Below are 14,312 nucleotides of genomic sequence, written 5' to 3' on the forward strand. Positions count from 1 at the left end.
CAAGGAGGGGATGGCAGTCTTAGAGATAACATAGCTGTACTCTATAGTCATAATTGCTCAACATAATTATACAACACTCATTATTAAGGTCCAAACCAGTAACTTTCAGGATAAGTGATAATCAGCTTCTAACATCCTGTTGCAAAGCTTGTAAGCGTACAGTAGTACTCATGAGATCGGATCAAACAAACCTGGGAGAAATCACAGGATCATTCAGGTTGGAAGGGATCTCTGGGACTCATCTCATTTGAGTCCCTACTCAAAATAAATACACCTAAAGCAGGTTGCTCATGTTCTTCTCTAGCTGAGTTTTCAATCTCTTAAAAACATGGAGATTCCACAGACACTTTGGGCAACTTCTTACAGTGTTTCACCACTGCTATGATTAAAAATAAATAAACTTCTTACATCTAGAATAAATTCCTCATCTACCAACTTGTGCCTCTCATCTATTAACCATGCATTTCCAAGAGGAGTCTCATTGAATCTCTCTGCAGTCTCCCACTAGGTAGCACCAGATAGCAGTAAGAGATTCCCCGCAAGCATTTTCTTCTCAAACCTTTCAGCTTAAAGCTGGATTTGCTCAAGCCCAGTGCTCGCAGCTTCTACTCATACATCTTGTGTTCCAGCCCCTTGAGCATCTCATGGGTGAACCCAAAATAGGATGCAGTACTACAGAATTTATTTCACAAGACATGGGGAAAGAGCCACATCCCTTGATTTGCTGGCTGCAGTCACGCTAATACAGCCCAGGACACAACTGGCCTTCTTCAGTGTGAAGACACACGATTGGCTGATGGTCAATTTGTTGTTCACAACAATTCCCAGAGCCTTTCCACCAAAGGTATATTCCAGCCAGTCAGCCCCAAACTGTATTGGTGCACAGGGTCCTCACATGCAGGACTACTTCATGCAGTAACTGCAAGCCCAAGCCCATTTCTCCAGCCTACCAAGAACCTTCTGAACAGCTGCCGTGCCCACTATGATCTGCTGAGAGCACAGCTAACGCCCCATCTCTGTCTCATCATTCATGTCATTAAGATCATATTACACAGAATCAGCCTTAGAACTGACCCCCAAAGGACATGGCTCATAAGCAGCTCTCAGATGGACTTTGTTCCATCAATCCCTCTGAGACCAGAATGACACGTCTAAAGTAAAAAATTATGGCTCTTTAACTGCCTGTGACTTGTGAGAGCACAGAATCGCATTGATGGTTTGTTACACTTGACAGCAGCAGGCTGTCCCAGGGCAGGAGCTCCTGGGCAGGCCAAGTCTCCAACTATGGAAGGGAATGAATCAGCCAAGAATGACAAGACCCACACTAGTTGTTCATGTGAAGCCACACTATTAATTCAACAAAACTAGCCACAGTTGAAGCAACGAAGCTTTCTGCAAGCCATTATCATGTCCCAGCTGAGATCCACTTCTGAAGTATAGTGTCTAATGCAGCCATGGTAGCAGAAAGGGTGGTTGCCTCAGACCAAAAGTGTGCTAGGAGCACTTAATGTCAGTGGGATTCTGAGTGAGCACTGGTGCAGCAGCACTAAGCACAGGAAAAGGGATACATCAGTAACTGAGAAACCCACATCCTAGTGGTATACACAGTGAAAGCAACCATGTTTTATACAAAATGTCCTTACAAGACTCTGGACAGATGCCACCTAAGGAGGACCTAGAGGGTGCCTAGGTGTAACTGTTCCTTATTCATGTTAAGTCTCACATTTTACTTCAGAGTCACACTTGTACATTGCAACACACTCTGTCTCAAAAACAACTAAATGCTGGATGGGCTGTAGGACCAAATCATTCATTGTAGGAAGGAGGGAGGATTGTTTTATTACGACAGACCCACAAAACAGGAAATCTGGGTTCTGTTCCCTGTTTTACAGCAGACTTCCTATGTAACATTAACCAAGCCTCTTTTGAGCCACATATTCTTTTAACCTATCTAAAACCCCCTATCATTACCTTATTAAGAACTTCAGAAAATGAATTAATAAAAGAAAATAGAATTACTTCTTTCACTGCATGTTCTTCATTTATTAAATACTATTTATTTTTATTAATGAACATTACAAGTCTAATGGTATTTGCAGGGCTTTTGCAATATTTGGTGGAAAATGCAAAGTGTTACTATTGTTTATTTTTCAAATACTGTGTCACTTCTTTATGTGTATTTAGATCTAGGCATTGACAAATCTCCCAATCAACCTCCTCCACACCCCAGCTCTTCCCCTGACAGTACAGGGCTGACAGTGCTCCCATCAACTAGGCGGATCCTCTAACCAATAGTACAAGTGAAGCCACCCAAAGTTTCACTTTGAAAAAGGAAATGCATTTTCCTGAGTATGTGCAGGTTCTACTCCACCCCTAACTCCTGCACTGCTTAGTTACACATAGTTTAATGGCATGAAACCTGCAAAATTAGATATCCGTTGCTACGCTATCACTGCATTTTCATAGGCAATTACTCACTTCGTTGCATTATAAATGAAAGCATGACTGAGAAAGGGTGTAGTAGTGAACTGTGTACATAAATGAGCCTATGAATTCTAAGAGATTCTAAAACTTTCTTTTGCCCTTGAAAAATAGAGAACCAATAGCTGAAATTAGGTAGGCTGTGCTCTAAATTCCAAGTACTTAAAGTGTGGAAGAACCACAGAAAATATAATATATAAATATATATATATATTTATATTAAAAGATAGCTAGGTTATCTATAACACCATCTTTGTAAGCTCTACAACATTAAATTAATACATACAGTAAATAAGACGAAGACCATTATATCCAAGGTAGTTCCTGTAAGTGGCATACAGCAATGAAGTACTTATAAAAGATCCATTATAACATATGGTAAATATGAGAGACATAGCTACATCAGTTATAATTCCCCTATGTTAGCAGCCTTCAAAACAAAACTCACAAGAGTAAAACTGGAGAAGTCATCCAAAGAAACTGAAAGAACAGGTGGTAAGTTACCAACATTACTGAATGGTGTTCTTGATAACCTAAGAGATTAGTCAGAAGCTTTTTGAAAATACCAGTTACTTTTCCAAGATTAACTGTCAGTAATGAATATTATTGATTACTACATTTCATTTCACATCAGTCCAAAGTACCTATTCATCCTCATTATTTCAGGATGATTGAAAAAAGAATACTTTTCTAAACATTTCAGTGAATGTACTATTCATCCTATTTTTAAAATAGTACCAAACTAAGTTTTAAAATGAGATGGGGAAAAATTTCATTTGGAGAAGAGTGACATAAAATATGCTATATTCTGAATTTCTTCCCCTCTGCCACAGTGTTTTTTTTAGATAAAAATACATGTTAAATTGAGAATTCCTGAAAATACAGCCAGAATTCTTGTAAGGTAATTCTTGAATTCTTAAGGCAAATGTTGAAAAAGAGCTAATTTTTCAGAGATGCTAATCCTTTAATAAGCATAAAAAGCATAAAAGTTAAGCTAAAAAAAGGTAGGCTGTATTTGAGCTCTCCATATAAATATAAAAATCCTAGTAAGACAATATCCCTTAGGCACATTATCATGAAATTCTATTGACTTGGTGTTAAGCATGTCACATTATGAGCTGTATATTTCCCCATATAATTGCAGGGGAAGAAAATAACAGTGATAGGATGACGGTTTTAGTAAAAAAACCTTTAAGTGAGTTCACACAAAAAGGTTAGCTGTATTTGTACCTTAGATATATTTAAATTACAAAAATAAATTCCAGTTTTCCCTACAAATTGCTGAAGATTCCAGGAAACTTGCTATTGACTGAAAACTATTATCTCTAGGGTTTATCATGAGATGCTTAAGTATCTCTTATCTTAAGGCTACATGATTTCAGCAGGAACTTCATTGATTCTCTCTTTCACTCAGAAGATACCAGGCTATTACTACCTATTTGGGCTTCCTCTGATGTGTCCTCCACAGGGAATTTCAGGTATCTGGACACCCTTCCAGCTTTTTTTTGTTGTTGTTTTTTAGCATCCAGTAGTGCCACACTGTTACAGTGAAATTCAGCCCATGTTTATATCTTTGGAAGCAGACATTCTCAGTGATTACAGGTTACAAATCAGCTTAGGACTGAAAGTAGTAAACTTTTATATACATGGCAGTGGACTGCATGGGCTTTGTCTTTTCTAAACTTCATTTACATAGGTTTATATTATCTCTGATTTTTTCCTGAGCACCAAAATCCTTCATTACTCAGAAACCTGAGAGTTAATTACAATTTATTCTCAAAGGAGATTTGGTTTTGAAGCTCACAGGCATGCCAGTAGCAGAGCCTACATCTCCTCTGACCCTCAAATCCCAGGGATCCTAACTAAGCATCATTTTACCTAAGCATTTTAATTCCAAATCAACTTCTACATTTGATCTCAATGCTGAAATTTCTTGCACATGTAGATAATTTCACATGTCTTATTATGTTTAAGGAAATTCATGGCTCTGGTATCACATGACCCTAGTAGCACAGACGAAGTCTGAGTAATCCCAAGATCCAGCTATCTCAGGTATCAAGGCAACTCTGAAAGTAACTGAAAGCAGTAAGTCACTTTGCAGAGCACTGAATACCACAGCAGTCAGTAATACAAAGATAAAGCATGCAGTTTTCTATAACTGCAGGCCTTCCACCACATAAAAGCATTCACTGTTCTTCTCATGTCACCAACAGAAGATAAACTGTTAAACCTGAAGATGCCTCATTGTAAAAGGACTTTACACCTAAATATATTACTCTAATTTCAGTAATAGTTTATGTATCAGAGACACCAGTTTCTCTAGGGTTTAGTCATTGGATGGTGACTTAATATATGAGAGACAGATATCCATATCCCAATGATTAAAAATCATAAAAAATGAAAAATCTCTCTACAAAATAAAGACAGATCAAATCCTAGGTATGGGGACAGAAACAACGCTTGCATATAGTCTTAAAGGCATTCAGTAGATTTTATATATATTTGACTGACAGGAGTGGACATCTGAGAAACACCCGAATTGTCACAAAACTACATTTTCACTTGCTAGTTCTTCAACTGAGATGCAACTCACAGCTGACATTTTTATGGATGCATCATACAGGATACAATCAGAAAACTAAAATTCAGGTATACTTTGACAATAAGGGCAAAATGGCTCTTATTTACTTACTCAGGTAAATAGGTATATACTCATTTGCGTTTCACCACCAGCACATGCTCCAGCTACTGGCTAATAGGTAGTGAAATCTTGCTTTCATTGTGGATCTAGCTCAATCTACTATAGACAGTCTTTACAATTGTCTAAATTACAGTCCACTTTGTAATCTTTTTCACTTTACTAAGTTTTTTTGCATACTCCATTAAGCTCTAATAGTATTATTTTCCTGTAAAGAATAGGATCAACCTAACTTATTTCTGTTCGTTTCTGTCAGATTTTTGTGTTTGTATACTGTCACATTAGGAACACACATTACATTTTCCCTTAAGCAATTTCAGAATAAACAGAAGGTTTTGCTGCATCTTTGCCAAATCTTTTCCATATGACGCCAGTAAATATTACAGAATATTACAGTCCCATATTTAGCACTGCAAACACCCGGAGAAATTAGTAGTTAAGGGAAGAAGGCTAAAGGAGACAGGTTTAATCTTATATTTGGGGACTTTTTACAAGAGCATGTAGTGATACAATAAGGGGTAATGGCTTTAAACTGAAAGAGGGTAGATTTAGGTTAGACATTATAAAGAATTTTTTCACTGTGAGGGTGGTGAGACACTGACACAGGCTGACCAAGGAAGCTGACTGAGGATGCCTCCTCCCTGGAAGTGTCCAAGGGCAGGTTGAATGGGGTTTTGAGCAACCTGGCCTAGTGGAAGGTGTTCCTGCTCAAGGCAGAGAGTTGGAACTAGATGATCTTTAAAGCCCCTTCCAACCCAAACCATTCTACGATTCTATGGTTCTATGATTTGATATAAAACAAGTTTTATTCTGGTTTTGCAGTGTACTTAACTTAGCAAGGAATGCCCTGTCTTGTTTAGCCACCTAATGCAATGACTGGTCCCAATTACCCTTCACAAAACTTTAGGTGTGTCCTCTATCCTGGTTATTCTACTTCTGTACACAGTGTACGACGAACTTACACATTAAATATTAAAAAAAAAATAATTCCTCTTAGCTGTCACTTTAGCTGACTTCCTGCGCAGTACTCCTCTTCTTTCCACAGCCTGTGCTGGTACAGCACTGCAATTTTTTAATTAAAGATATGCTTGTGATCTTTAAGATATATATCTATATATTCTTTTTTTTCCCAGAGGGCACCGGTTTTGTTATTGGTGTGTCAGCAGGTACTTGCTTGCTTGCTTCCCACGGTCACCAGGGCAGGAGCAGTAGCCACAGGCAGAGTAACTCCCAAAACCAATGACCAGGCAAGCTGATGGTTTGGATTTGGTTCAGCTGGTTTTAAACTGAGAGCAAAGAACTGAGTTGAGATTTAAATGAGAACCAGCAAAAAAAAAATAAAAAATATGTGGAACATCAAAGAGGGATGGGAATAGGTTCAATAATCTGGGTACTGCTATAATTGCTTTCATTCTAATGTGTATTTAAAAGTATCAGGTCAGATGATAACAAGAAAATATATTCTAATCTTACTATTGTTGCTGAATATTGAAGTGGGAATAAACTAGGTAAGCCTTTCTCAATGTTGCCATTTTGCATCATCTTAATTTGTCAAAGACAGAAGTAAAGGCTCATTCTTGAATAAATTACCTCTTCTACAAATACAGAAATGCTATATAGGTAAGTGTCTCTTCATTTTCTTTTCCAACTATCCTCCACCACAATCTCAAATCTATGGCTAAGTGACAAATGACATCCTCCATGAGTAATTAAGTTTAACTATCAGGGAAGCTAATATTCCCAGAAATGAAATGTTTGATGGGGTGTTTCCCTCCATCTCACATTCAAATAGCCTGCTATAAATTGATGATACCGCAGCTGACTTTTCCTTCAAATGGCAAAGCTTTTCCTATGTAATAGCATGTGAATTCTAAGTAGAAAGACATTATCCTTTATGAACTGTTTCACTGCAACACTATAAATCACTCTTCTAAATGATTTCTCCATGTTACATGAGGAAAATGCTGAACCTATCAATCCCTCTTGCTTTATGAGTCTTGGGTCAGCAACAAAGGCGTGAAAGCTGAAAGACTACATATTAATCCTTCTGAAAACCTAAGACTCAGCTAATGTGTAGAAGCAAGTATGCCTGACTTTGCTCATTTAAAAGCCACAAAGTGAGTAAGTCAAATGGGGAAGGTATCGCTGGCACATTCTCACAAGGAAGCATAAAAAATGGCAATCTACTGAGAGTATATCAGCAAAATCTCACAATGCTAGTAAATACATCCATCTTCCTTAATATATTTAAATGGATATTCTTGATTTGCTTTTTTTACTCACTGTTGACCATAAACCATTGTTGGCTTCTACACTATTTGCAAAGAATTTTTAAAAAATGTTAAAATTATAGCAGTATTACTAAAATTGAAGTGATTATCACATAAATTCCTTACTACAGTGAAATGCTGACAATACAAATTTGTATTCATTGACAATAAACTTTTACAGTGACTAGTCTCAAGGCTTTGGCCAACATATGGTTTCAGAGTTAAGAGAAGGAGATGGATCTCCCACAACAACAACTTTGCTTCACTGGAGAATCCCATCTGAAGCTTGTTGGGGCTTCAGGGATACCTCTGGGATATTAGTTACACCAGAAACAAGTGTCAGTAGCAGAAACCAGACTTCTCAGGAAGCAACTGTTAATGGTTAGCATACTTTAAATATGTCCTTACCTTCTTCCACAGAGCATCCAAGGTTGGGTGAAAGGTTTTGCTTTTAAAATATGTTATCTTTAATGTCCTAAGATGTGGAATCAGCATTTGGCTGACTACCACTCAGCTTCACAGAGCAGTTCCACTGACATGCACATCAGTGCTAGATGGAGGACATTTTCACACTTCTAACTTCTTCTAAGACTGAAAGAATCACAATCCTGGCAGCACTTGCCTTGAAGAAATAGAAGACAGAGATGACATCTACTTTGATTGTGCTTTGTTAAGTCTAATAAAATAAATATACAAATAAATAAAGCAATGCCATGCCATTGAACAAAAATTTCTCTTGGTACACTCGTAAAGCTAGATGGAGTGCTTCACAGCCACATAAATGACAACTTTGGGAGGACAGTAGCTTTGCATGAAGAGTTTGATTCAAAATTGAAAGAGTGATTTCAGGTATCCACTGACCAATAGCAATCTGATAATATGCTAAAATACCTGTCCATATGATACTGTTTCCTTTCCTACAGAAGCTATTCCAGCTGCTAAATTACATAATAAAAACAGACTGTATTGTGAAATTTGAAAAAATACTTGGTGCTATTCTGATGCCGCCGAATGCAACATGCTTTTGGTTTCAAAGTAAGCAGAAGGTGAATTCTCCCCATATTGCTTTCGAAGAATAACAAAAAACCAAAATAGCAAAATTCATGATGTGGTGATCAATTCAGCTACAAAATAACCTGCTTATTTCTAAACCATAGAGTCCCAATTACCATCTGCATCATGTTAAATTTCGATACCTCTAGTAAGGGACAATATTATTTGAGAATTTTTTTTACTTTAGGGTACTTCTAAATTTTTCTTTTCAGCAACCAGGAAAAGCTGAAATTATAGACATAATGTTGATATTTTAAATACACAAATGAGTGCATCATTTATTGCTTTCTTTTCACCTCTAGATCACCACTACAATTATCAAGCTACTCAAGAGAAATTAGAGTTGACAGAACCTAAGGGACAAGTAAGCCTAGGAATATGAAGAAAAGGGTAATTGGATATTTAAAGTTCTTAGTAAATCCAAGTTGCCTAAAATAAGTTGATACCTACCAGCTTGGGAATGTTATTTAAAAATAAATACCTCACAGACAGAAGTAGGTTTGGTTTTCTTATCCTCTGATAAATTAACACTTCTGTTTGGTTGGCAAAATCATTTGGCTTGATTCATTACCTTAAAATGTCTCCGTTACAGTTTGATGTCCATGGCTGAACAAATCTCTCTCTTGAGCAGAACATACAGATGAGAAACTATAAACATCCACAGACGTGTAACTGCCCCCAAAATCTTGACTAACAACAGCCTCTGAAATCTGCAGTGCTTCATCAATATTTGGAAGTTTATATTGCATTGCTAACCCAATATAGATTTTAGTAAGAATGTTATTATATTAATTACTCCTGATTTTCTAGCCAGAAAGTTCACATGGAACCGCTTGTCTGCTTCTCTATATTTATGGCTCAAATGAATGATAATTTTATTTATATAATGGAAAAAAGAAGAAGAAAAAAAAAACAAAACAAAAAAAACACACGTTCCACTCATTACCAGAATTCTGGAAATCATCTTTTAAGCAAGGTGCACTTCATATCATTTAGCCAAAACTTTAAATTTGGTAGTAAGCTACCCAGCTTCAGTTTCCAAATGAAAACTCTTGCCCTGAGTCTGCTTAACAGAAGAGAGATCATTTGCAGCTTAGAACAAAACAAAACAAAAAATAAACAAGTCTCTTTACTTAGTTCCAACTAAGTCTTCATTAATACATGTCATGCAGAAATGCACTTTATTTTACAGTCCCATATTTTGCTTTCAAGCTATTTATTCATACACACTTGTGATTACAGACATTTCCATGCAAAGTAAACATTCATCTGTGTTACCATGTTGCTTGTGATGGTGTGAGAGTAGTACACAGCTATATTCACAAGGCCTTAAATGCTGCTTCAAACTGAAGTTCTTCGGTGTCCTTTCTCATGCAGTCATACGCACAACCATACATGCACAGAAATGGACAGGTACATTATACGTTCAGAAAACAGCTCTGTGGGATTTTTTTCTTTTAGGAGATTAACTTCATAGGTAGGTTAGGTGATGGCTTTGGAATCTACATCCAGGATATTGCTTGCTTCACTCCTTCACCTTAAATTACTCACCTCAAAGCATAGAGCTTTGTGTAAAATTTCTTTTCCTTTCAATCTGTTTTATTCAGTGATATTCTTGTCCAGTGTTTCTGCCAAGTTTATGGAGGCTCAGAGAAATTAAACAACTGGTGCAAGGTCACGTAAGTCTCAACTCAGCTGAAGTTAGCATCAAAAATTTAAAAAGTGCATACAAAATATGGAGAAAAAGCTGAAACCTTAATATTTTTGGGGTTGTTGGTTTTTTTTCTTAAAGATAGGTTTAGGTAAATTTTGATCCTATCAGGACTAGGTTTTTTTCACTCTCTCCTCCTAGCAGATTCTTAGTTGTACCATACAACTATCTTTTCACACAAAAAGAGCAAGGAACACCATGGTTTCTCTCCTCTTGAACCAACTCTAAGGGACAAGACATAGAAGCTGGTAATGCTGTATCTGATTTATTAAAAAGAGAAGGCATAAGTAGCTGCTGATAACTACATTAAACCCTCTGTCACACCACAGAGACCCACTGTTTGTTGTTTCCTTTCTTGGAAGCTGAGAGAAAAACAAGACACGCTAGTCCTTCAAGGTGAAGAAAATTAGCTCCTTTTTCTGTTCTGATTTTGAAACTTATATGCTCTATGCCTGTAAATAACTGCATTTAAGAGGCTTGTGTGGCATATGAAGCAATAAAATATTGTCTGTATTAATATTACTGAGTGCCTAAGGGAAGAAGTAATACATTTGAAAAATTTGAAGTAGGATTGGTTTGTGAGGCATGGAAAAGCTCCAGGTTGGCTCAGAAGGTGCTAAGAGTTCCAAAATAAAGCATGTAACACTATTAAGGATATATGATGATATAATAATATACTAACTTACTACTAAGGATAAATGATATTTTAATAATATATCATATATATATATTATATATTTTTAGTTCTTGTCATCTACCCAAGCTACATGCCAATTGCATCGTGATTATTTAAAGTATGTGTGTTTTTAAGTCTAAAATTTGAAACTTGTAGAAGGTCTACAGAGGAGAAAGATAACATGTTCGTCCTTTTTTTCTATATTGCCTCAACCCCCAAAACAATTTGTGTTTAAAATGGAACACCGACTAACCTCCTATCAAAAGAACTGTTCCCAAGAGATCCCTAGAGAAAGGCAAGATTTTCACTCGATTGCTACATTTTCACGATATCTGCCCTCTCAATTTAGAATTTGAGATTTAAAAGAAAAAAAATAAATGTTTCTTTTACTATATAAAATATACCTGATTTTTTCTTCCTGCAATACTACCAATAGGGTTAGTTCTGAATATGTAACATTTTCAGTTGCAGCCTAGAAAGAAAACAGATAATACAAAAGCATTTATGGTTCTATGTACACGAGGCCTCAAATTTTCTTATACCTCCCAGTGTTGTAGATCCTTCTAATATCCTTTTAGAGTTAGGAAATCACTCTTTATGCACTTCTTTAATTATTTCCCACCATTTAAAAAAAAATCTTTGGTCAAAATCCTTGGTGGTTTCCAGTTTCTCTCCTAGAGAAAAAAAACTCTTGAAGTATTTGACGTGCCCTTCAGCATTAGTACTTCTGAAATAAAATACATCTTCCCTTTGTTCGTTATAAAAATCTATTTATATATTTCCATTGGGAAATATCTGAGACTCATAAAGCAATGAAAACAGCACTAATCCATTCATTAGCTGAGTATTTGATCTTTTCCAAGACTATCCAGGACAGAAAAATTAGACTATGCTATTTTCCTCCTACAGCAAAGTAATCATTAAGAGAAAAGTAAGGAAAAAAACATTAAAAAAAAAAAAAAAAAAAAAGGGATGCTGTTTTCTGATAGGTCTTTAAGAACATAATCTCTGAAAAATCTGTAGAAGCAAGCTACAAAATGCCAAACGCCTCAGAGAAGAAATACGTATGCAGGCAACTAATTATGAAGCTTAGACATTATCTACAAGGGTAGTTGATCAAACAAACTCAGCCACACACACAAAAGATTCTGTGCCTGACCCCTCCCAAAAAAGGAGTCTCCAGCTCCTCTGCTGGTATTCCTTATCTTTTTTTTTTTTTTAACTTGCATACAAAAACAGAAGGGCAATTTTTTTTTTTCCTCATTTCCATCATTTCTTTCTTCATTTCCTCCTAGTTATTTCATCACCTCTGCAACTTGAAACAAACAAACCAACCTACAACATAACAATTACAATATGACATGAAATAAAGATGTCAGCATGCTTACAATCAATTATGAATATAAGCAGGTCAGATTTTCTTCTGCTACAAACTTATACACAGTTTTCTATCATTTTCTGTACAGTTAAATATGCTCACGGAATCAATGCTTTGGCAAGTATAGGAGAAAACATAATTTCAGATTTGCTCTTGTTCTTCTTATATGCTGAAATATTTATATTATGCAGATTTTATGTTGGTTCAAATACAAATCTCTCTCTCAGATATGATGTTTTTCAAAGCTTTCAGTGCTAGAATGAATCTGATGCAGATCTTTAATTAATTTTAACACTAAAAAAAAGTACAATAGAATTTAATGAAAAATCTGTTAGATGCTCCAGCTGGGAGCAATCTTTTGCCTTGCAAATGCAAAAATATTTACTGTTCTTTTTAATGTTTTCTTAAAAAAAGCAACATTTTCCACAATGATCAAGAATACTCATCCTTCAAATTCCTGCTGACCTCAAAATATAGAAACAAGAACTGTTAGACAGGATTTCAAGATTCACAGTTTCTCACCCATGTAAAAATGTAAGCACAGATACAGAGTGAGACCAAAGATTCCCACTGCTCAACATCATGTTTTTCCAATTAGAACCTAAATCTGGAAAAGACAACCAGAATATTAAAAGCATAAACTATCTGGCCTTCAGATGGCCTCCTAACCATCCTGCTTTATCTTTGCATTTAGCAGAACTACAAGTATTTCTTATAAGTGTACTTACCATGTTCTTGCCCACACACATTCTTAGCACTGTCCTGTGAAAAGGAGCTTTGCACCTCAAGATAGGCTGTTTGAAGAACCTCCTGGTCTTCTTTCTTTTGAATGTCCCTCCTCCTTTTTTAAAAGAAAATAATATTTTTTTAAAACATTACTAATCTTCATGTAGATTTCCTCACATTTTAAAACAAAATTTTTATTACAGAAAATAAAAATGCCTAACAATAACATATATAATTTTAAAAGCAAATTACAAAACTTTTTCTTCAAGTTTTTCTTCTAGGAGCTAAAAGCTATTTTTTTTCTAACTATTTTGTTCCCTTGCATTGCATTGTAAATCACATATTCTATACTACAAAACACTGACAGTTTTGCAAACACAGTACTATTTCAATGACTGAACAGACTCCCTAAAATTTAAAAACAGCAAACTTATATGAAACTAAACATCAGTTTCCTAACTCAGTCTGTGTAAAATGTAACTTTCACATTTCTGGAGCAGCAGAGCTGACAACATCGGAAAAAAATTAACCTCTACCTCCACAGAAAAAAAAACACAACAACAAACAACCTCACAGAGCCCACCACAAGTTTTATTCTGATACATCACAATTAAATTCATCTAAAGCAACCAAATAACCTGGGTATTAACTAGGAGCCATGACTTATCTAAAAATCAGACTCTGTTGACTAAAATTGTTACTGGCTCTTGAAAGAATAACCAAACTCACTATAAGTTACTTGAAATAAATTTTTATGCATGTTGCATGTCATTCAGAAATTATTATTTTTTTAATTATCTATAACTTTTATATGACAGTGTTGTTTGTGTATTAAACAACTACACTGTAGAATAATTTTTTCTCTTGAGCATTGGTTTACTTGTACTTAATATATGCCACTGAACTAGATAATCCATACTTGAACAAATCTCAAGTTTGATCTTTATAGCAGTTTCTTCAGAAAACTTTTACATTCACAGCTGTGCACACGATCATGTATAAAAGCAAGCATTTGGGATTTTTAATGGATAAAGACAGGGATTACTTCATTCTCTTAAGACATTTTTTGTCATTGAACTATGATGTTAGCCATGATGTTAGGAAGTTTCCACCTCATGTCTCAGCAGTTCAGTAGGACATCAGTGAAAGTAATATTTATTTCTTGTATTCCATTAGTGTTGGAAAAAATTTTTATTATATTAGAACAAACCAAAATACTGAATTAATATATTATTGGATTTTTAGAGACAGAAAGTAGTCTTTAATGATTATGACATAAATGACTGTTTCTGAAACACAGGTCTTTTCATCTAACATTC

At 35.6% G+C, this 14,312-nt stretch overlaps 1 long non-coding RNA gene across 1 annotated transcript in view; it reads right to left on the minus strand.

Annotated features, from left to right (window-relative positions):
• Window positions 1-13,078, minus strand: part of LOC127381788 (uncharacterized) — a 69,477-nt gene extending 56,399 nt beyond the window's left edge. Inside the window, exon 1 of the long non-coding RNA XR_007888796.1 lies at window positions 12,996-13,078. This is a non-coding gene — a long non-coding RNA (uncharacterized LOC127381788). The remainder of the gene's footprint in view (window positions 1-12,995) is intronic.
• Between the last annotated feature and the right edge of the window lie 1,234 nt (window positions 13,079-14,312).

Source organism: Apus apus, chromosome 2 (genome assembly GCF_020740795.1).
Source record: "Apus apus isolate bApuApu2 chromosome 2, bApuApu2.pri.cur, whole genome shotgun sequence".
NCBI lineage: Eukaryota > Metazoa > Chordata > Aves > Apodiformes > Apodidae > Apus > Apus apus.